Here is a 25,526-nt window from a genome sequence, read left to right as displayed (position 1 = left end):
ATCACAGGGCATCACTCAGTGAAAATAGTCAGAGCACTTTCAGAAAATCACTTATTATAGATCATTGACTTTCTTACCTTTGGCAGAGGACAACATCCCCACTGGCCAGAGGACAGCTTACAACAGGTGCTTCCATCTGGGCAATCATGGGTGGAGTCACAAATTACATCTTCTACATTCTTCACAATGGGTGCAGTTTTCTTGAACCATGTGACAGAGAGTCCATCTTGTCTCTCACATAGGCCAGATTCTGGTTTACAAGTTGTTCCTTCGGGGCAGCAGTGGACTCCATCAGAACAGCACACAGCCTGGAAACAGAATATCACAGGACATAATACTGCAAAAAAATAGTAAGAACATTTTCTTCAGATCAATTATCATAGATCATTGACTTTCTTACCTTTACCACAGGACAGCATCCCCACTGGCCAGTAGACAGTTTACAACAGGTGCTTCCATCTGGGCATTCGTGGGTGGAGTCACATCTTACATTGTTGACATCGACAGCCTGCAATCAAGCAAAGACAAATATAAGTTTAACCATTCAACCAGTCAACAACTTTTCACCAAGCAACAAACGTCATGTCAACACCCTTCATGGTTCACCTGACATCAAGGGCCATGTCCACACCCCTCAGTCACAGTTAATGTGGTAACTAAAGTCATGTCAACACCCCTCAAGATTCATCTACCATCCAAAGTCATGTCGACATCCCTCAAGATTCATCTACCATCCAAAGTCATGTCAACACCCCTCAAGATTCACCGAGCATCCAAAGTCATGTCAACACCCCTCCAGATTCATCTAGCATCCAAAGTCATGTCAACATCCCTCAAGATTCATCTACCATCCAAAGTCATGTCAACACCCCTCACGGTTCACCGAGCATCCAAAGTCATGTCAACACCCCTCAGGATTCATCTACCATCCAAAGTCATGTCAACACCCCTCAAGATTCACCGAGCATCCAAAGTCATGTCAACATTCCTCACGGTTCACCGAGCATCCAAAGTCAGGTCAACATCCCTCAAGATTCATCTACTATCCAAAGTCATGTCAACACCCCTCAGGATTCATCTACCATCCAAAGTCATGTCAACACCCCTCAAGATTCATCTACCATCCAAAGTCATGTCAACATTCCTCACGGTTCACCGAGCATCCAAAGTCATGTCAACACCCCTCAGGATTCATCTACCATCCAAAGTCATGTCAACACCCCTCAAGATTCACCGAGCATCCAAAGTCATGTCAACATTCCTCACGGTTCACCGAGCATCCAAAGTCACGTCAACATCCCTCAAGATTCATCTAGCATCCAAAGTCATGTCAACACCCCTCAGGATTCATCTACCATCCAAAGTCATGTCAACACCCCTCAAGATTCATCTACCATCCAAAGTCATGTCAACACCCCTCAAGATTCATCTACCATCCAAAGTCATGTCAACACCCCTCAGGATTCATCTAGCATCCAAAGTCATGTCAACACCCCTCAAGATTCATCTACCATCCAAAGTCATGTCAACACCCCTCAAGATTCATCTAGCATCCAAAGTCATGTCAACACCCCTCAGGATTCATCTACCATCCAAAGTCATGTCAACACCCCTCAGGATTCATCTACTATCCAAAGTCATGTCAACACCCCTCAGGATTCATCTACCATCGAAAGTCATGTCAACACCCCTCAAGATTCATCTACCATCCAAAGTCATGTCAACACCCCTCAAGATTCATCTACCATCCAAAGTCATGTCAACACCCCTCAGGATTCATCTAGCATCAAAAGTCATGTCAACATCCCTCAAGATTCATCTAGCATCCAAAGTCATGTCAACATCCCTCAGGATTCATCTACCATCCAAAGTCATGTCAACACCCCTCAGGATTCATCTAGCATCAAAAGTCATGTCAACATCCCTCAAGATTCATCTAGCATCCAAAGTCATGTCAACACCCCTCAGGATTCATCTACCATCCAAAGTCATGTCAACACCCCTCAAGATTCACCGAGCATCCAAAGTCATGTCAACATTCCTCACGGTTCACCGAGCATCCAAAGTCAGGTCAACATCCCTCAAGATTCATCTACTATCCAAAGTCATGTCAACACCCCTCAGGATTCATCTACCATCCAAAGTCATGTCAACACCCCTCAAGATTCATCTAGCATCCAAAGTCATGTCAACACCCCTCAAGATTCATCTACCATCCAAAGTCATGTCAACACCCCTCAGGATTCATCTAGCATCCAAAGTCATGTCAACACCCCTCAGGATTCATCTACCATCCAAAGTCATGTCAACACCCCTCAAGATTCATCTACCATCCAAAGTCATGTCAACACCCTCAAGATTCATCTACCATCGAAAAGTCATGTCAACACCCTCAAGATTCATCTACCATCCAAAGTCATGTCAACACCCTCAGGTTCATCTACCATCGAAAGTCATGTCAACACCCTCAAGATTCATCTAGCATCCAAAGTCATGTCAACACCCTCAAGATTCATCTACCATCCAAAGTCATGTCAACACCCTCAAGATTCATCTACCATCCAAAGTCATGTCAACACCCCTCAGGATTCATCTAGCATCAAAGTCATGTCAACATCCCTCAAGATTCATCTAGCATCCAAAGTCATGTCAACATCCCTCAGGATTCATCTACCATCCAAAGTCATGTCAACACCCCTCAGGATTCATCTAGCATCAAAAGTCATGTCAACATCCCTCAAGATTCATCTAGCATCCAAAGTCATGTCAACACCCCTCAGGATTCATCTACCATCCAAAGTCATGTCAACACCCCTCAGGATTCATCTACCATCCAAAGTCATGTCAACATCCCTCACGGTTCATCTAGCATCCAAAGTCATGTCAACACCCCTCAAGATTCATCTACCATCCAAAGTCATGTCAACACCCCTCACGGTTCACCGAGCATCCAAAGTCATGTCAACATTCCTCACGGTTCACCGAGCATCCAAAGTCATGTCAACACCCCTCACGGTTCACCGAGCAGCCAAAGTCACGTCAACATCCCTCACGGTTCACCGAGCAGCCAAAGTCATGTCAACATCCCTCACGGTTCACCGAGCAGCCAAAGTCATGTCAACACCCCTCAAGGTCAGTGTTTCCGTTAACTGGTAATTACTGTTTTTTAACCAATAAATTTAGGACTGTGCCAGTAATTTCACACCCTGTCAGTACATTGTACCAGTGAAAATCGATCAAGTATATCTAGTTGTATTCGCTGATGTAAAATTTTGACTAATAAAGCAGATTTATTTGTTTGTAATCTTCGTTTGTTTTCGTTTTCACTCGACTCATTGAAGAAATCCTCGTACCTATAATTAGCACTAACATCTCCGCACTGAATAAGCTGATTAATATTCATTGGTTAATGATTGTTTTCGCATTTCATTGGCTAAGACGTCCAGTAGTATACGGAATGACAGTCCGATGACAGGTCCCCTATAGCGATAGTTTTTGCGAACTACCGGCCCTGCCGGAGTTAAAATATGGGTGAATGATGGTGGTCCATCATTCGATGTCCATGAAATTATAAGCAAAAGTATGAGGTATACCAGAAGTACATGCAAACTTTCATGAAAATCGGTCAAATAGTTTAAGAAATATTCACTTTTTAGTGAGCATGGGGTCAGTCGGGTAAAAGGCTAACTATCTAACTGTAGGTGACTACACTTTAGAGCGGAAAGTTCGTCAGGACTACCAAGATTGGTACTACCTTTGGACACATGGTAGTTTTTTTCCGACAACCAATAGAGATATGGTAGTACCAAAGTATAGCACTACGAAAAGTAGTATAAACATTTGCAACGAATGGCAATCATATCACTTTCCCAAAAATGGGCCTTTGGGTCGAGAAGTCTGTCAGAACACATCTACTACTGGAAAACACTGTGGAAAGCAACCTTGTACTGCATATCGCAAAAGTGGACTATCGGGCAGACAATCTCGGAAGAAAGGACCAATCAATGCTGATAATATCAATCACTGGATTCTGTGGTCACAATCATTTATAGACCTTGGTCATCCATCAGGAGTATTGTTGACTGAAGCAATCAACCAAACAATACTGGCCTTGGGATATCTACTTTGTAGTGTATTACAACAAAATAAGAGCGAGCTCGTTTGGTTTTACGCCGCTTTGAGCAAAATTCCAGCAACATCACGGCGGGGGACACCAGAAATGGGCTTCACACATTGTACCCATGTGGGGAATCGAACCCGGGTCTTCGGTGTGACGAGCTAACGAATTACCCACTTGGCTACCCCACTGCCCCCGACAAAATAGGAAGCAATGGGAAATAAACATTTTACAAATAATCTGGAAGTACCTGATAATGATTTATCATTCATAGGTTTTAAATCACAAAAACACGCTTGTTGAAACAGATTATTAAAATTCATCACCACAGGAGGGTATTAGTGAGTCGGTGAGTATGGTTTTACACCACTTTTAGCAATATTAAAGCAATATCATGGAGGGTACACCAGAAAATAGGCGTCACACACACACTGCACCATGTGGGGAATCGAACCTGGGTCTTCTGCATGAGAAGTGAACAGTTTAACCACTACGATAACCTACTACCCTCACACAGGAGGTAATAATTATAGGAAAGTACCTGAGCGAGTTTAGTTTTACGCCACACTCAGCAATATTCCAGCTATATGGCGGCAGTCTATAAATAATCGAGTCTGGACCAGACAATCAAGTGACAACAGCATGAGGATCAATCTACGAAATTGGGATACAATGACATGTGTCACTCAAGTCAGCGAGGCAGACCACCCGATCCCGTCAGTCATCTCTCATGACAAGCATGTTTTACTGAAGATCAATTCTTACCCTGGTCTTCACGGGTGAAATTAGTAACAGAGTCCCTGCCTAGGAGAAAATGACAGCATAAAAGTTGTCGACTTCAAATACCTGAAATAAGGCTCACTAAAAAGATCAACTACAAAGTATCCTTTGCCATCTGCACAATCTTAACCTCAACTGCTTGACATCTGATCTAACTTCCATGAAATCAAGTCCATGTAATTAGAAATACCTACACACTTTCAATGTTTGTAATATATATGTTTACAAGTGTTGTTTTGTTTGCTGTTCAAACACCGGACACCACAATTTTCCAGCTATATGATGGTGGCCTGTAAAGAACCAAGTCTGGACTAGACAATCCAGTGATTGATAGGAACAAGTTACAATGAACATAAAAAATGAACCAGAAACATTGTACTAACAACATGATGGACGTAAACTAAGTATGGACAAAGAGTATGAAAAAGCATATTTTTTAAGTTTCAAAAACTTATGATCTCAATTCTGACATATTTTACCGTTACCTACCATACAATGAAACCACCATTCCAAAACATTGCATTAGTTGAGCACAAATGAAATGCTTTCTAAACAGGCACTCATTGCATAAATCACAGATTTACCTTGATTCCTGTATCTGAGGGTCCCTGGGACTCATACTCTTAATTTTCAGGGGTCCTGGACTACAAAATAGGGGGCCCAGACACTTAAATATTATTATTGATATTATTACTATGTTGTAATATTGTTGTAATTCAGTTACTGTTATTGTTTTGTGTATCATGATAATCACATAATTATATTGCAAATATTACCATAACTCAGCTAGTAGCAAATTCAGTGATAACTTATTGTTGATTGGAATTTTTACAAAAAGTATTTGCACTTTCTCTGCATCCCTGTGGACGCGCTTATATATTCCGTTGCGTCCATTGTCAATTTTTATGAGTATAGGACGCGGGAATTCCTGTAAATGCCTGCATAAATAATGCAGATCTCTTAGCGAGAGTGAATAAATGTTGCATAATGCCGAATCAGCAATTTGACAGCTATTTGCTGCTAAAGCTAATAGGGACCTAATATGACCTCGTCCCCTTTCCAATATATTCCACATGTTTCACAACATAAGGCTATCCAAAGAATTGCAGTTAACACTGATGTGTGACCACAAATATGTTATCATTGTGTTACAGCTACTTACTGTTGATACAGTCACAATCCCCACCAGCGCTAACACTACAACCTTCCACATCATGGCTAAAGGTGATATGACCCTGTCCCGTCAGTGGGCTGATATATGAGTTAAAATAACCAGGATGGGATGTTTGATAGTTATCGAGGTCAGTTGATAATGCCGGTATCAGATATCTACTGTCAAAGTTCACAAATCAGATTACGAGATTGTTGCAGTGTAAAGAATTGAATTTTTTCTCATTTCGCAGAATGTACTTTATTGTAATAGAGTAAACCCATGTAACGGTTTGTCCCTAGAATAGTGTACTTTGAAACATGTCACAATACTCTGCCAAAGTACAGGCGTAGGATTTGTCTCGAGTTCATAACGAATTATTCTTTTACAGATTAAAGATGGAAATGCAGCAGAGTGGGTTCGGGTGATCCTGGCACAGTCAGGCTGGTAAGGCTCATCATCAGCTCAGGGCCCTCGCCCCCTCTACACGCAGCCCAGACAGCGAATGGGACTTCTCCCAGGAAACGCTGGGAGAACCCACCAAGAACTTTCCGGAGAATATGAAGGCTCCCCAACACTGCAGACTTCTGCATTACCCAGGGTGTCAGAAGGGTTGTGCTCCCGGTGGAGAACCCGGGCACACTCCTGATTTGATCTCTTGGCACAGATCCGGAGATACCAAACCAAGAGCACCGAGAACAATGGGGAGCCTGACGACAGTGTACTTGGGATGCAAGCGAGACATTTCGCATATTTAGCATGCTTTTCCTGAATCTTGCCAATCACGTTGCTGTCAAAAGGGACAGAAAATTCAATGATATAAATAAATACATTGGCTTTATCAAAAAGGACAAGATCAGGTTTGTTGGCAGGAATTCTTCTGAGGCCTGATGATGTACGCCTCTTCGTGGTGGACCTAGATAGGGGAATTATATTCCCTGAACTGAATGTACATCACCCAGTTAGGGCTGACACCCCGAAGATGGTTTTCTTACTGGGTTACAAACAGACAAGAAGAAATCAATCTTTCACTTCCGCAGCCCAGTCAGCCTTCCTCCGGTAGTCAAACCAACCACACTCGAGATGGGACTTGCCCCAGGGGAAGGCACAGTGCCCGATCAAGAATATCTTGGTCAAACCATCTTAAAACCACACTACTTGAGTGTGAGAGAGCAACAGGGTGGCCTGATAATCCACGAATACACGGCAAGTCGCCTAAGCTGCATTGGGACAATACCATGCCCATGTATGCTTTCCTGTCGGAGCAAAAACTCCAAGATCAATTCCGGCAGCTTGAAAATAACGAATTATTATAATTATTTTTATTATTATTATTGGATATTTAAATAGCGCACATATCCATGCACTAGTGCATGCTCAAGGCGCTAGAATGAAGTAGCAGGCAATGTGAAAAGAAGCTTATTCTGCACAAACCTTCTTAAGTTCTGAGACATTTAAACACTGCATTCAATGAAACAATGTTAAACAAATCATCAAAAGCCTCTTTCTGTTACGCCTTAACCACTGTGCCACCCAAACGCTCCTCACTAAATTAGAAGTCTCCTTTCAAAAGCCAAGTTGTTGAAAATATATTGACATTACCGTATATGACCGTCGATAAGCCGAATTTTGAGGACCAAAAAAAGCAGTCTGTAGAAGGGGGTCGTCTTATCCTTGGGTTACGCTTTCGTCAAACTTTTTTCCAGGGGTAAGAAAACAACATCGTATCACTTCGCGTGTACAAACAACAGAAGAAGACTTTGTCAGTAGAGACGTCAAATTTGCAATTAAACATCACTAGACAAGATCAATTACCTTTTAAGTTATAAGTTGTGTTTGCTGGGCATTGTTTTATTTGCAGGGATTAAGATTACCGTGCGTATTTGTCTCGTACACAAAGCCGGAAATAGCAATCAGCTGTGCACATCGTTTCCGCTGAACAAGTTCAAACATGCACAATAATATAACGGGACCTAATTCTGGCGAAGTCATCAGTAAAATATAATACAGAATACCGTTATTTAACCCAAAGAAATATATCCTAGCATTGTGTAATTTTAGTTACAGTTTTTGCTCTATAAATTAATTAAGATTACCGTGTGTTTTGTCTCGCATTACACAAAGCGGAAATAGCAATCAGCTGTGCACACGTTTCCCGCTTGAACAAGCTCAAACATGCACAATAATATAACGGGATGAATTCTATTGATTGAATACTATTATTTAACCCAAAGAAATATATCCTAGCATTGTGTAATAGTTTTTATGTAAAAATATATAATCAACACTAAGGTTATCACGGACCCTAATGAGCGTGGTAAGCACGTGACATGGAATGGGGTAAAATCACGAAGCCATTTAAATTCACACATTTTTACGGATGTTATTGTAAACTAGCAGTCAATGGAAAACGAGGCGGTAATCAGTTGGTGATTGTTGAATGGGGTAATATAAGCAAGCCAGTTTGTTGCTACAATAAATATGATATTTAGAGAATCTATATTATGCATTTTATGTCAACTACACTTCGTTTCGATCCGTGAGTAGACACAATATATATGACAGTGAATTCTTTGAATAATGTGGACCAAAGCTATAATTATTGGTAACTGCCAGTTGTCTGTGTTTGCCGCGATTAGGACCCCATCGCGGGGGGTCGTCTTATGCACGAAACATACCATTTTGACACTGATTTTAAGGGTCAAGTTGGGGGGTCGTCTTATCCATGGGGTCGTCTTATACACGGTCATATACGGTAATCCAATTTGAGAATATCTACTGAACTAAATTGGGGTGAAAGTCAACCTTTATAAATAGATAAAAAATATGAAACATCTACAAAAGGTTGGGCGACCTTAATAGAGTGAAAGAGTTTAGTTTTACGCCGCACAATAGTCCAGCTATACTGCGGCGGCCTTAATAGATCAATAATCAGAAATATAATAGATGAGAAGACTTAGTTATGATTATTGCTATGAAAATTATGTCATTGATGATATTCTGCATGAACTTTAGTAATGAAATAAAATCAGTCGAACAATACACAAAATTAGGTCTGCATTCAAGGACCAGTCTTTAATTATTTTCAGAGGTGCGGTTGGGTAGCCTAGTGGTTAAAGCGTTTGCTCGTCACGCCGAAGACCAGGGCTCGATTCCCCACATGGGTACACTATGTGAAGCCCATTTATGGTGTCCCCAGCCGTGATATTGCTGGAATATTGCTAAAAGCGGTATAAAACCCAACTCACTCACTCACACTCACTCGTTAATTATTTTCAGAACCCTGCATCTATTATCCATGCATAACTGTCTTACCATTCACCAGTAGTTTGAAATAGAATGTTGATTTCTTTTGGACTCATATGTTTGTGTGCTTAAAGTTATTTCTGTAATTTTTATCAATAATCAATTGATATTTATTTGAATATATGTATTTGAAGATTAACAGTCTCTATGATCTATATCGACAGTCTGTCTTAACTGAAACAACTCAGCAACAGCTCAGCAAATTGTGGCAGATACAAGGCCATCCACGCCCCCTCAGCGATAAAGAATCAGTGAACTGAGATATCCATCCTAATTCTTATGAACTTTATGTATACGCTACACAGCTGATAATGGCCACTTCAACACCTTTATATCAGTAAGGCAAGACCAATTTTATTTCTTGTTTTACGGATTTTTGTCCTCGCAAAACCTAAAGGCAGGAGGGGAAAAAAATAAAAATAAAAATCACCACTAAAGGTAATATTCCTTTTAAATACTAAAAGTATTTTACTTTTGGCAATTTATGAAGTGTATATGGGGCAAAAAACAATCTAAAAGTTTTCTTGTAAGTTACATTTTTGGCCATTACAAACAATAGGATTTTATTTTTTGAGCGGGGAAAATTTTATTATTTTTTTCCCCCGTATTCTTAAAACAAGAAATAAAATTGGTGTGGCCTAATGGAAATTTTTCACTGATCAGCGCATTTCTGCCGATTTAATTTCAAAATCACCCCCCGATCCCCCCATTCAATGACACAGTATCAAGTTTTCAGCTGAAAATAGATTTTCCTGTTGCCATCCCTGTTCTATTCACCATCTTAGCCCACCTAATTTCTCTCCCTATCATACGGTATACACAGCATTATCATATGACACCTGATAGTTAATCAGTCAACCTTTAGTCTGCCCTGTTCCTAGACCTATTGCAGTGTTTGCAGCATAAGCCATTGTTCACACATGTGAGTGAATCGCATGAGCCGCATCCCGTGAGTGTGTCCCGTGAGTGAGCTCACCATGTGACAAGCAGTAGGTGTGGGACTGTACACATGTGATCTCCTTAATGTGACAACATTCCAAGGGTTAACACCGGGGTAACTAGATCCCCTCCTTTCAGCCTCCAGCCACTGACACTCTACTCTGGTCCACATCACTCTAATTAGCCCTCAGATTTCTACTTCAATGTTCTCAAATATGATCACATACGTTTTAATACATTGAAATTAATATCAGCTCAAATTTGTTCTTTTTGTTTATTAGGTCCAACAAAAATGTCTGGTCATGTTTAGTGGGGACAAGAAAATATTTCTGTTTCATATTTTAAAGGTTACATGCAAGTTTGTTCTTATACTGTTTTATCTAGATATTTTCAGTGCCCTACATTATTATATTAAAATAACTTCTCAGGGTTAGCAAGCCCTTATTTATACTCTCATCCAGCGTCTGAATGTTCATATCTTGCTGTTCAAAGAATAGACTGCAGCTGGAAAACAACACAAGGAATTATCTCCAAGTAGTGGTGGTTTGACTTATTGAAATAATCAAAGTTTGGTCGCAGTAACTAAACGACCAAGCAATCGATCATGTTTTCTCATAATCAAACACAAACAATATTGGAACTATTGTTTGCATTAACAATATATTTCACAAGGTTGGTTTTGTCTGTTACATTTCATAAGCACTACAAGCTCGTTCCAAGTCACGATTGAATTTATCTTAACGACTCCAGGATATTTATGTTCCTAACATACTAGTAGTCTTTTAAAGGATTGAAATTTGCAAATGCATTTTGTGCAATTTACAAAAGACACTCAAAAACTCTGAGAAAATTTGATAAATGACGCAAACCAATTATTTTCGATAATCGGTTGTAATGAACCAATTATCAATGATGAGATTTTAACCAATTCCAAACTCTATCTCCAAGGAGAGACTCTAGTGACTCACTTACTTCATGGACAGTTATTGAACACGGGAAGTGAACACGGAAGAGAACACGGAAGAGAACACGGAAGAGAGTTCAATGGATGTCAACTTCCTTAGTATGAGGAACACAATGTTTCAGAGTATATCCTCAATCCTTCATCATATTAACTGTTAAATGTTGGTGTCCATTCAGCTCTAATTAACTGATAAGTGTTGGCTTCCACTTGTCCTTTGCTAATCACAAATCAACACCAGTTAACTATTGACTTCCACTGTTTAGCCTCCTTTGTTGTCTTATTAGTTTGGTTGTTGTTACATACATGCTCTCTGCCTCATGGCATTCATTCACTTGATGAAGGTGTAAGGATCTACTCCAAAACGTTGGGTTTCTCATAATAAAGATCCTCTCCCAATCCTCTCCCAGGAAAAACGGGAGCCCCTAATACTCTCCCATTTTTCCTGGGAGAGGAATGGGAGAGGATTGGGAGCTCCCATTTTTCCTGGGAGAAGAATGGGAGAGGATTGGGATTTCCATATAGACATATGGGAAGTACGGGATATATATACCCAGGGAAAAACAACCATGCCACCAAAAAGAGATTTGTCTTCGGACAAGATCCCCAAAATACGCTCCCTTTGCGGTGTGCTCCCAGCAAACGAGGTGAAAAAGCGTTTCGGTATTGGGTCCACACGGCTGTATGAGCTTTGGCGAGATCTGCTGCAGAACCTTCGACCCCCATGCCTGCCGGCGGGATAGCTCAGCCCTCCAGCACAGCCGTATTGTCTGTTGCAGAACCGTCGACTATCTTGCCCGCTAGAGAGACAGCTCCAAATCCAACCGTCCAGCACTTCTACGATCATCTGGGGAAGATTGAGGCTCGTGCAGAACAAAACACGACGCTGTTGTCGACTCGTGTGGAGCAAACTGCGACGATGTTGTTGGCCCGTGTGGAACAAAACGTGACGCTTTTGTCGGCTCGTGTGGGGCAAACCACGAATTTGTTCGTCGACATCTTGTCTAGGCTGGACAAGGATGACAATGACGACGATTCCCCTCTCGAAGAACTCCAGGAGGAAACAGAACACGTCGTGGAGGAACAAGAAGAGACCGCCCTGGATATCCAGAAGGTTCGACAGATGCTAGAATCGATGCAAAAGTGGACCTACCTTTCATTAGCTGCCGTGTTCTTCTGGAAGGTCGTCTACAAGACCTGGTAGACAGGCCAACGAGAAAACAGAAATGCCCAAACCCTTTTTCAAGGTCTACCCCAGGCACCCCCACTACATGCAGTAGAAAAAAAAATATCGAGAGTGAGATGCGATACTTTTTCTTGCAATTGGAAATATACATTTTGTACATCGGTTTCAAAGAGCATCGTGTGTGGGGGTTTTTTTTGTTGTTTTTTTTCGTTAGAAGCTATTCTCGCCCCAGGTCTGGGAGCAGCAACTCGACTTCTCGATCGTCTTTCCTTTTCGATATTGGCAAGTGGCAGATTTTGCCGAGCCTGCACAGAAATGGTCCACCCACCAACCGTAGGCGTTCTATTCCGCCGGCGTCTCGAATTGTTTCTCGTATATTGTAGCCGTTGGCTGAAATCATTTCTCCAGTTGGCGAATCGAGAAGCAGCAACAGTCGGTTCTTCCCTTCGTATCTCACTACGGCAAACCTTTTGCATGTGTAGATTCTTCCCGGAACGTCTGCGGCTTTTCGGTGTTCGCTGTACGGAGGGATTGCCACTTCCATATCCTTGGGTCCGCCGTAGTTGGGCAAAGGGGTATGCCAAATATTGCTCTGTCCCTGTGGTAGCTCTGCTTTTCCCGATAGCTGTCTGAAGAGACAAGAATCTTTCTTCTTGCACGGACAATGGTCCTCGAGGAGGATTGTGTACCGTATTCTCCAGAAAGCGCAGGTCTCGAAGACTTGTGCCATGTTGGGAGTTCTCGTCGTCTGTGGCTTGGGGTCTATACCATCTCGGATTTGTATTTATCTGGCTTGCAATACTTCCTCTTTGCTTTCCGAAGGGACAAACGACCCGTTCAGATCTCGGTATAGGCTTCGCGCGAGAGCTTGATTCCTGGCATTTTTTCTATATCCATGCACCCACATAGCTCTAATTGGAGTGCACTTGTGTTGGGATACGAAAGTGGTCTTATCGAAGTTTTGTGCAAAACACTCATGTTTTGGTGGTTGTGGGAGTGGAATTAGCTAGTATGGAAGCTTCTACTTAGCAGGGTGCACCTATGCTACCTTGTTTCCCCATTACTATACTACTAGTTTTCCTTCCTTCTATCGACTGCTGTAACTTATTATCATCCTCATGTACATCATTTAGTGTTTTTTTAAATATGACAAACACAATTTTTTTTAAATGTTGACAAAGTAATCTTTAGCAAGTATATTCAAGATGTGATAAATCAAGCTCGTATCATAACCCTCTGAAGTATAACAATACTTCTCAGGGTGCACTTATCAACATGTTGCTATTTAGACCTATTTTAGGTGATTTGGGCTTGTCCTATTGGACAAAGGATGATTAGGAAGGATGTGATTCTGATATCCTATCAATGAGTTGTGGTGGACATAAACACTGATGGTCCTTGTTAACTGGTTGATAGTTGATGGATGACCACCATCATCTCCTGCCATAAACCTCAGTGACATGATACCGCCTCCGTGGTGTAGTGGTTAGAGCGTCCGCCCGGAGAGCGGAAGGTCGCGGGTTCAATCCCAGATCGCGTCATACCAAATGACGTTAAAATATGGTACTTGTTGGTCCCTGCCTGGCGCTCGGCATTAATGGGTACAACAAGGACTGGTCGGCTCAGAGTCAGTATAATGTGTCTGAGTGGGGTATTCATGCTTCACTGCGGCATGGTATCTCAGTGGGCTAGCACTATAAAACCTGGGCTAGTACAAGCAGCTGCACATACACATACACACGCATGCACGTCATCATATGAGCGAAATATTCTCAAGTACGACGTTAAACCCAATTTCACCTCACCTCAGTGACATGATAGGATAACTTAATAAACTGCCATGTTTGAGCAAATGTCAGTTCAGGAGGATCCATATTTGCTTATCAACAAAGAAATCAACTGATCTTCAAAGATTTCAAGCTGTAGGAGTGAGTGTGAGCGAGTTCAGTTTACACTGCACTCGGCAATATTCCAGCTAAATGGCAGCGGTCTGTAAATAATGTAATCTTGACCAGACAATCTAGTGATCAACAGCATGAGCATTGACATACACAACTGGGATACGATGACGGGTGTAGGCTAAGTCAGCGAGTCTGACCACACAATCCTGTTAGTTGCCTTTTACGACAAGCATGGGTTACTGAAGATCAATTTTAACCCGGATCTTCACGGGTCGAGAGCTCTTGATGAACACTCATGTTTAAGGCAGAGAGCTCTTGATAAACAAACATGTTTAGGGTAGAGAGCTCTTGATAAACAAACATGTTCATGGCACAGCTACTGATGATGATCGACTTTTTCATTATCACTTCATTTTACTCAGTTGTTGCTGAAGACATTTTTGTGAATACAATTAATCCTCACAAATACCGATTTAAAAAAAAAGTTTTCTTACCTCAGACACCACTTTCTTCAAGGTCAATGCCATAGACCTTTCGTTGTCAGATTGGAGACAGTGTCCACTCTCGACATCACATGTGGTTCCCTGTGGGCAGCAGTGAGTCCCATCCGAACAACACACAGCCTGGGGGTGAACACAAAGTATACTCTTACAAAATCCTCTCAATGAGCATTCAAAAGCACTGGTTTAGAAACACAAACCCAGCTAATGTATTTCATAAGATGACACCACATGACATACCAAGCTATAACATGACTTGGATAACTGTAATACTAATTCATATATTGTCCTTATCTGTATCTTGACCATGTTTGTGATTCCAGCTATATGGCGACGTCCGTAAACAATAGAGTCTGGGCTAGACAATCCAGTGATCAACAGCATGAGCATCGATTTAGGCAATTGGGATACGATAACATGTGTCAATCAAGTCAGCAAGCCTGACCTACTGATCCCAATAGTCGCCACTTACGACAAGCATGGGTTTCTAGAGATCAGTTCCAACCCGGATCTTCATGAGTGAGGGGGATAAAAGTGGAATGTAACCATACTAGCTCATTCTCGTGAAAGCTTTCCAGTTTTACATTAATTCAGATCAAGGAATTATCTTCCAAGGGCAAGCTTGTCCTCTGGCTACAAATACCAAAGTCTGGTTTGATCAGAGAATGTTTCACAAGCAGCATCAGTTATAGTGGTTGTTCTTGTGAGGCCATTTGAAATCAAACATCAATCTGAGTGGTTAGCATGTTTACAGCAGAAAGTGTACAACTAGTGCTCTAAATGGGGCTGCGTCTGGATCATGTCGAGGAACAAGAGTCATCAGGATATGGAAAATGCCCCTGGCCCCCAAATATTTTCCCGTTTGAGACAAATTGTTTCCATGGAAATCATGAAAAATATACATGTCAAAATTTTTTTTATTTTTTTAAATTTTTTTTTTATACATGTCAAAAATTGGTAAATAGCAAAAGGCACCACTTCAAGATCTGTTTGATAAGTCTGCCAAGTCTTGTAGAAAGATATTGAAAGTTGTGCTCCAGAAACGAAGACCACCCCCTCCTTTTTGAGAAAAAGTCTGAATCGTTTCCATGGAAACCAGGATAAATAAAAATCTGCAAATAGCAAAAGGCACCACATTGGGATATGTCTCATATATCTGACAAGTTCTGTTGAAAGGTATTGAATGATTTTCAAATTATGCTCTGGAAAGTAAGCCCAACCCTCCATTTTGAGACTAAGTCTGAATCGTTTCCATGGAAACCTGGAAAAATATAGATGACAAAAATGTAATTTTTAGAGTAAAATTGATATTTTATACTTATCCTGACTCATGAGGTAAGCCCTCCCATCCTCCCCACATAACACTTTGGATTTCCCTGTAAATTCAAATGTTGGGCTCAGTATATGAGGAGAGAGTGAGGCACATGGGTGGAGGTGGCGCCCTCGTTCCCGCGCTTGTGGAAGGGAGGTAACTCGTGGTGAGTACTAATTAGTGATTTTACATTGAAGGGAGCTTCAATTAGGGAGATACAAGTGTTCCACTATGTTCGCAAGAAGAAGAAGACAAGCAAAAAGAGCATGAGTCAGGATAAGTATAAAATATCAATTTTACTCTAAAAATTACATATTTTTCCTTATCCTGACTCATGCTCTTTTTGCTTGTAGAATCCTACGGCAAAGGAGGTGGGAATATATAATACTTTGGATTTTAATAATTAGTGATTTGAACTGTGACGATTGTAATAACCCTATGGGAACTTCATAAAGGCATTGAACTGATGAATTCCTGCTGCTAACTTATCAACAATGTACTTGATGTTAATATGCTAGTATAAACTCCTTAGAGTTTGTTAGCTAAAATACTTTAAGATATAAACATAGTACTAAGCTTAAGATATGATTAAACTTAAGCTAATTATATAATAGCAAAACTCTGTAGAGTTTGTTAGTTAATATACTTATATGATATAGATATAATGCTGAGCTTAAGATATGAATAAGCTTTAGCTACATATATAATAGCAAAACTCTGTAGAGTTTGTTAGCTAATAGATTTATAATGTAACCATAGTACTAAGCTTAAGATAAGATTAGACTTAAGCTAAATGTATATAGCAAAAAACTCCTTAGAGTTTATTAACTAATATACTTTTATGTTATAAACATAGTACTGAACTTAAGATATGATTAAACTTAAGCTATATATATAATAGCAAAACTCCGTAGAGTTTTGTTAGCTAATACATTTTATAATGTAACCATACTGCTTAAGATATGATGAAAACTTAAGCTAATTGTATAATAGCAAAAAAACCCTTTAGAGTTTGTTAGCTAAAATACTTATATGATATAAACCTAGTATTGAGCTAGCTTATGAAGGAAACCTGAAGCTACATATATAATAGCAAAAACTCCGTAGAGTTTGTTAGCTAATACATGTTATAATGTAACCATATTGCTTAAGATATGATGACACTTAAGCCAAATAGCAAAAAACTCTTTAGAGTTTGTTAGCTAATATACTTATATGATATAAACATAGTACTGAGCTTAAGATATGAATAAGCTTAAGCTACCTATATAATAGCAAAACTCCGTAGAGTTTGTTAGCTAATATATTTTTACAATATGAGTATAGTACTATGCTTAAGATATAATTAACTTAAGCTACGTATATAATAGCCAAAAACTCTGTAGAGTTTGTTTAGCTAATGCATTTATCATGTAACCATAGTACTACTCTTAAGATATGATTAACTTAAGGTAAATATATAATAACAAACTCTGTAGAGTTGTTAACTTATATATAGTATGATGTAATAATCATAGTACTGTGATGATAAAAGGAACTCAAGCAAATTATATATAGCATGTAGCTATTAAGTACTGTTATAAGATAAGTAGAAATCTGTAAGATTGACTTATCTTCTCTGAGGAACTGTCAACTGTTGTGCGAGGACCATGGGATCGAATTGGTGGATACCTGAGACGTCCTCGGTGGTGATATCTCTCAGATAATGGTTGGCAACCACCATATCGGATCTCCAGAAATAAACCCTCCATTATTTCAAATAACATTTGTGTAGATCAATTGTAGAAGTTAGCGCTCTAATATCATGAGTATTAAAGCTCATGGAGGGTCGGATTGGGTCCATCCGTCTTGTATGCACGTAGTATGACAGTTCTGATCCAAACGGAGATATAGTACGTGAGACTTCATTCTGCGTAAGTTGATGATAGAGGAAATAATCTGTTGCATTTTTCCTTCCTGTTTGGTTCGGTGGAGATAAATTTACAGTGCTCTTGCTGGCCATCGTGATAGAATCATCGTATCATGGAGTCCAAGTATGTCATCCAGGCGTGTTCATAAACCTCACTTGTGAGGTGTTGGAGCACTATATTCAGATCCCCAAGTTGGAGCGTGAAACTTCCGTTTTAATTCTCCAATCAGAAAGCTTAAGTAGGTTTACTAACCATCTAGTTGTGTTAGTAGCTTGATGACGAAATTCAGCTGTAGTCTGAGACGCTGTGGATTTAGATCCATTTGTATCCCGTCGTCTAGGTAATTAGTTGCGAAGTCCTTGACAATGTAGGTGCACAACCAGGTGTGTCTGTCCTCGTTGAACTTTATGTAAAATCGCCTGACTGCCGTGCCCTCGTCCTAACTTGACAGGGGAGGTCTCTAACCTGAAGAAAGCAGCCCAATCATGAAGGTTCAGATTAACTGGACTGTAAAGAGGCTTGCTCGTTCACTGATATATAGTTGTCACTTGTAACGTAAGTCTTGAACTGTGAACTAAGATCGACCTCTGCGTAGGTCGTTGTCCATCGTGGTCCAATCAGAACAAGGCATTTTGATTCTGTAGAATACCCGCTGTGATGTCACCGGTGTAGCAGGAAAAACCTTGTATAAAATCTTGCCGTCGTTGATATTAGCATAATCGCCGGTCTTCACGTAGCTTCGAAGTTACCCGAGTGACCACGTGTTTTGAGGGTTAAAGGTAAACGCGCGAAACCTCCGGCGCGAAATACCTCGCTCTGTAATATTAATGCTGGGTAGGTTATTTTCCTGGCTGTCGTGAAAGTAACTTCAGTTTTGAATATAATTCCGACTTCCTTATATAAAGGTACAATAAACTTGCAAGTTGTCAGCTTGTAGACTGTATACATGAATGTATCGTCATAATTGTAGAATTAAAGCTGAACTTGTTGTACATATTTCTTCTCAGAAACTTTGACGCGATTATGAGTTATACTTTCGCTGTAACAAGGCTGCTGTTCAATTTCGATATTGAATTGTCTGCAGATGTGCGTAATGGTCACGCATGTAGATAATCGTATCGTAGTCCGGGATTGCATATTCTAGCAATCTATACGGAAAGGTTGATTCCTATGAAACGTCGTTGACTAATTAATACAGCGACGTTCTGTGTTGTAAATAGCCTGTGCAATTGTCTTCGCGTAGGCTTATAGACGGCATATGGCATACAGTTGATAGACAACTTATGTGATGTCTTGAACGGACTGATGAGTAGCTATATATGACGAGTGGCTAATATATGGAGACCTTGGAGGAGATTTCCTCGGTGGACGCCGGAGACTTCGCGAAGCTCTCGAAGTATCCATTCTAGATTTTCTGTGTGAAGTAGACTTGTAGCCACTTAGCCTTCACGACCTTCGCGAAGGTATCGAGTCAGAGCCCGATCAGTATATATATATATGAGCGCTTGCTTCGCGAACGACCTCTGTTCAACAGGAGTGAGTGAGTGAGTGAGTTTAGTTTTACGCCGCACTCAGCAATATGTGGGGTCGGTGAAGCGCTACTCCTCCTCGACGTCCCTTGTAACTGGTGAGGCTCTAGCTCCTTCGCGGAGGTGGCCTGGGACTTCCTTAGCGAAGTGTCTAGAGTCCGATCAATATATGAGCGTTAGCTTCATACAGGGTGTGGTTCTTCATAAGTAGAGCCGAGTAGATCATCCTATCATCTTCAGAAGTCGTGTCACGAAATCTGGTGATAAGAATCTCATTGATCGTTCTAGATCTATTAAGGCCAATAACATACGCCTCTGGCGTTTGAATTTTAATGGCTTTATGGTAGGCTGTGTCCACATTCTGTGGCACCGCAGCAATCAAGTCGATCGGAGGTAAGGTGATGGCGTCTGCAACAGTTCATCTGGGATGGTCTGCGACGAAGTAGTCGGTGCCCCCTCTGCGATGTTAGCGGCGGGGCCCTCAGGGAAGTCGTCTGACGTCAGTGTAGAGACATCAGGCTGCATGGCGATCTCTGCTGATGTCACTGTAGCTGTCTCCGGTCGCTTCTTGTGGCGTACGTCGGGGATGATGATCGGCTGATCATCGTAGAGGCCCAGTTCAGCGGCTGGAACAATCTCGGTTGAGAAAGTCCTAGTAGACTTCGTTGATTTCCCCTCAGAGGTCGACGCTGCCCTGGGGGTGCGAAGTCTGCGTTGAGTGTTGGTAGCGACGGGACCCTCAGGAAGATCATAGAATATCAGCGTTGGTACATCAGGCTGCATGTTGATCTGCGCTGACATCACTGTTGCCGACATCGGTCATTCTTTTGATGTACATCAGGTATGATGATCGGCTGATCATCATACAGGCCCAAATCTGCGGCGGGAACAATCTCGGCTGAGAAAGTTCAAGTAGACCGTTGATTTCCCCTCAGAGGTCACGTTGAGATGCAGTAGAAACCCTCTAGTCTTGGCTGCGGCGATGGGATGTCTGGGGAAGCAGGGCGCTTCTTGGAAGCGGCGGACTACGTCCCGCCTCTCCACTACTCTAGCGGAACACCAGGCGGGAGGGGTCGACCAACAGCAGTAGACTGGCGAGGGTTCAGGTGTATCAGTCATGGTTAGACTCTGCATACGCGACCTATCTGCTGCGGCGTCTCAAACACAAAGTAATTATTCATTAAAGGCAGAATTGGATAAATTAGTACCGCAACTGCAACGTGAATAAAATGAAACATGGCGCGGCGGTACAGCTAGGGCATATTAAATGCGGATCAGCAGCAGAATAAAAGCGTAATGTGCAACAGTACAGAATTTTTATCAACGTAATCCACTGAAACAACACGGCGTCCATTGAATAAACAGTAGAAACACGACTAAATATCAATATATAATTGTTGAAGGATACTAGCTAAACCTCTATAGATGTCTATCACGAGGTAACTAACTAAATATAATCAAAGGATATAGTGTGTCGGGAGACACAGGCTCTCTCATCCAGCTCACTGGGCAAAGAAGGAGAGAGTGAGGCACATGGGTGGAGGTGGCGCCCTCGTTCCCGCGCTTGTGGAAGGGAGGTAACTCGTGGTGAGTACTAATTAGTGATTTTACATTGAAGGGAGCTTCAATTAGGGAGATACAAGTGTTCCACTATGTTCGCAAGAAGAAGAAGACAAGCAAAAAGAGCATGAGTCAGGATAAGGAAAAATATCTGTAAATAGCAAAAGGCACCACGTAGAGATCTACCTCATATATCTGCAAAGTTTTCCGGAAAGAGATTGAAAGGTTTTAGAGTTATGCTCCGGAAACGAAGCCCACCTTTCCCTTTTAAGACTAAATCCGACGGTTGGACAGACTGACAAGGTGTCAACTATATCCCCCCACATTGCATGTCGGTGGGATAAAAAAGGTATGGAGGGAGTGAGTGAGTGAATGAGTGAGTGAGTGTGTGAGTGAGTGAGTTTTATGCTGCAATAAGCAAAATTCCAGCAATACCACTGCAGGGGACACTAGAAATGGACTTCACACACTGTATCGATGTGAGGAATCGAACCAGGGCCTTCAGAATGACCAGTGAAAGCTTTAACCCCAGCCCTCCATCAAGGGTGAAAAACCAGACTTTGACAAAGGCTAGAGGACACTCTTGCCTCGAGAAGATGTGTTTTGCAAGAAGACAGACTCACATTGCTGAAAGTACAACAGGCCATGTACCCTTGTGCAGCCTTACAGCACGTGTCTCCGTCATTGCACTGTTTCTGTGTGCCGTTGCAGGTGAACACGCCCACATCCGGAGTCTTCAGGGCCGTCTTTGTGGCCGATGTCTTCACTGCCCAGGGGATGGCCAGGCCGTCAGATATACAGGAGCCGGTACTGCAGGTGCTTCCTTTTGGGCAGCAATGGATCTTGTCGGAACAACACACGGCCTGCAACAGAGGAAGCCAGGACACCTTAGATGTGAGTGAGTTTAGTTTTTAGCAATATTCCAGCAATATCACAGCAGGGGACACTAGAAAAGTGCTTCACACATTGTACCAACATGGGGAATCAAACCCTGGTCTTCAGCATGATGAGCGTACGCTTTAACCACTGGGCTAACCCACCGCCGCCTACTAAGAAAGCGTAATCCTAATTATAACATGTTACATCTGACCACTTTCTAAAAGGGACTGAGTTTTCACAGGGTTTGAGTAGATAGGGTTCTCCACAAAGAAAGTGAATAGGGAATAACTCCAGAGCCAATGGAGAGAGTATCAGTCTCAGCTTGGCCACCAGTGTGGAGACTAACTGAAATTTGGTACATTAGACTGAAATGTACTGAAAATGATGCAAATAGACAAGTTTGGGTCAGTGTATTAAACTGACTGAGTTTAGTTTCACGCCGCTTTTAGCAATATTCCAGCAATATCACGGCGGGGGACACCAGAAATGGGCTTCACACATTGTGCCCATGTGGGGAATCGAACCCGGGTCTTCGGCGTGACGAGCCAACGCTTGAACCACTAGGCTACCCCACCGCCCCCGAGTGTATTAAAAGCTGTTGTACCTAAGTCAGTTGATATGGATTTCAAGGGGCACTAATCTCTGCCATTCAAATGCAAATAGGCTTCTCATACCTAATTTTATTCAATATCAAAATCTTTCCACAAAGAAAACAGGTTGCTCCAAAGTGCCCAAATACATCACATTAATGCTACGATTAGTGGCCAAATGATATATTTTCAAAATTTATATTGACCTTTTTTTCCTTCTTTTTGGTCGCTGGGAGAAGAAATTGAACTTCAAAATGTTTAGAACTGTCATGAAATAACACAGATGGACCGATGTTTCTGTTAACTTGTCACATAATAATGAAGCATACAGCTTTATGGATTTCACGTTCTTGAGCCCGATTCTTACACTGTTATTAAACTACACCAAAATGTCGCTCTGTGCAATACACAAGAAGTTGTCATCCATAAAATTAGAATTATATTACACTAAAATCTATGCTTCATTATTGACTCACCAACTATTAGAATGCTAATCAAACAATTGTCACACCCTTACCTCTGGCATAGGGCAGCATCCCCACTGGCCAGTGGCCATCTTACAACAGGTGTTTCCATCTGGACATTCAAAGCCGCCACCACATTGTATGCTGCTAGCTTTAGGGAGGGGTCGGGATGGGGTGTGTCTGTACATGGGCAGGGAGATCTGGACGTTATCTCCGTCACATGTCTGCGAGGTCAGGTTGCAGGTCATGAACTCTGGGCAGCAGTGGATCCCGTCTGAACAACACACAGCCTGGAACAAACATCATGTAGGAGTTATGTTCTGATTCATCCATCGATCAGCTCGATTCTCGATTGTCATGGCATTGATCTTCCGGGACTGACTTAGAAATGTACCTGAAAAGTAAATGTACATGTCAAACAAACCTGTGGCAATGACAAAACTGACTTCAGACGGAACTACTTTTTGTTTGTTTGTTGTTTACCACTGCACTCATCAATATGTCAGTTGTATGGCGGCACAATCTCCTACTCAGAGTTCTGTGCGGCCAGCCAGCATAGTATCTCTGCCACAGGCCAAAAAAATGTGACGATTAGTCACATCTTGCAATGTCCATTCAATATAATGTACAGATTTCTTTCACTCTTTTATTTTTGACGAGTCTACACATCTAACTAAACATCTTTAATAGAATGGTTTAGTTTCACTGAGACAATATCCAAAAACATGTAACACTATTTTGATTTGCGTAGCGATCCTTTGTTTACATAGGTTGTACGGCTCCACGTGCGGTAATCGAAGCCGACGGAAAGCAAACGATGCAGCCAGGTTGATATCTAAATATGTACTGTCATAGACCTAACTGTCGCAGTTGTGGAAGAATATATATGTAACAATGTAAAACATTATGAAGAGAGTGCCGAAAAGCTTTCGTGAGTCCAGTCTCTTCTTATTATGAATATGCGCGTTTGATTACAAACAAGAGAAAAGTCCGGTCACGTGATATGCAAATTAGCCCGTGGCTGTGATGTTATGTTAAGTCATCGCTGTGCCGGAGTGTGATGGCGGCGGTGTGTAAATAATTGTGTCTGAACCAGACAATCCAGTGATCAACAGCATGATCATCAATGTATACAACTGGGATACAATGACATGTGTCAACCAAGGTCGCAAGTCTGATCACCTGATCTTGTTAGTCACCTCTTATAGCAACCATATGTTGCTGAAAATTAATTTCTACCTGCCATACAACTGAAATATTGGTGAGTGAGGGGTTAAACAAACAAACACACAAACACCGTAATGCTTCATAGTCCCTGAACATAATATTTACCCTTCAGGCCAACGCTACCTGTAATGCAAACACTTGATAAGAAACAAGCCCATATCTCAGATTCTGAATCCCCGAAGTCACTAGGGCTCCTTTTCAAAATAATATACTAAGCTGATGCATTTTCAAGAGCAATTTTTTATCCAACATGTCCATCACAAAATAAAAGGGATGAAGTAAACTATGCTTACTCCCCCAGTCCAATCATGTTTCTCAGATCTATGCAAGAGTGAGTGAGTGAGTTCAGTTTTTAAGCCATCCTCAGCAATATTCCAGCTATATGGCGGACCAGACTAAAGCACCCGATCCCGTTAGCCTCTGACAACAAGCATGGGTTACTGAAGATCAATTCTAACCCGGATCTTCACGGGTTCTATACAAGAATACTGTGCCAGAAGGTAATAACTCACACAGAGCCCAGTGAATGTACAAAGCATTCGAACCCGGGTCTTCGGCGTGACGAGCCAACGCTTTAACCATTAGGCTACCCCACCGCCCCAATTGTGTCTGAACTAGACAATCCAGTGATCAACAGCATGATCAACAAACAGAAGCAGCAGCTATCAAGTGCTTGATTCCTTTAGATTGGCTCTCGGAAAGGCAGTTATTGTTAATAATAATTCTGACAAATAGAATGTGTTACATCTTGTCTACTTTCCCTAAAAATGATTGTGTAAGCCCGAACAAAAATGGTGCCTTTAAAGTATGAGTGGCTCCTTACAAAATAAAGCACCAAGAAATAATACTTGCGAGGAGCCAAGTCTCCACCTGAAAATAATCAAGCTTTAAGCACTGATCATACAGAATTAATTGATCAACAGATGATACTGGAGACTACTGTAATCGAGACTCCAGACCTATAGTCTTCTGATTCATTATATGCCCTCTGTTACAGTGACTGTACCAGCTTTCACTTCATCTTCAATGATAGAGCATGGTGGTGTTCAATTCTGCATATTGCAGATGCAGGGTTTGATAATTTAGCAGCAGCAGCAGCAGCAGCGGGATGTATCACTGTGTTGGAGGACTGGGAAGGTATTGGCATTTTATGTTCCGTATATCAGGACATGATCACTGTGAGTGGTAGTGGTGTGGTTAGGTTGAACGTCGATT

General features: G+C 41.5%; 1 pseudogene; it reads right to left on the bottom strand.

Moving 5' to 3' along the window:
- The window catches only part of LOC124265021, a 126,340-nt pseudogene that overhangs the window by 27,108 nt on the left and 73,706 nt on the right, over positions 1 to 25,526 (bottom strand).

This window comes from Haliotis rubra, unplaced genomic scaffold, assembly GCF_003918875.1.
Source record: "Haliotis rubra isolate DU_JTF1 unplaced genomic scaffold, ASM391887v1 Scf957, whole genome shotgun sequence".
NCBI classification, from domain to species: domain Eukaryota; kingdom Metazoa; phylum Mollusca; class Gastropoda; order Lepetellida; family Haliotidae; genus Haliotis; species Haliotis rubra.
This window is presented reverse-complemented; position numbering and strand designations above follow the sequence as displayed.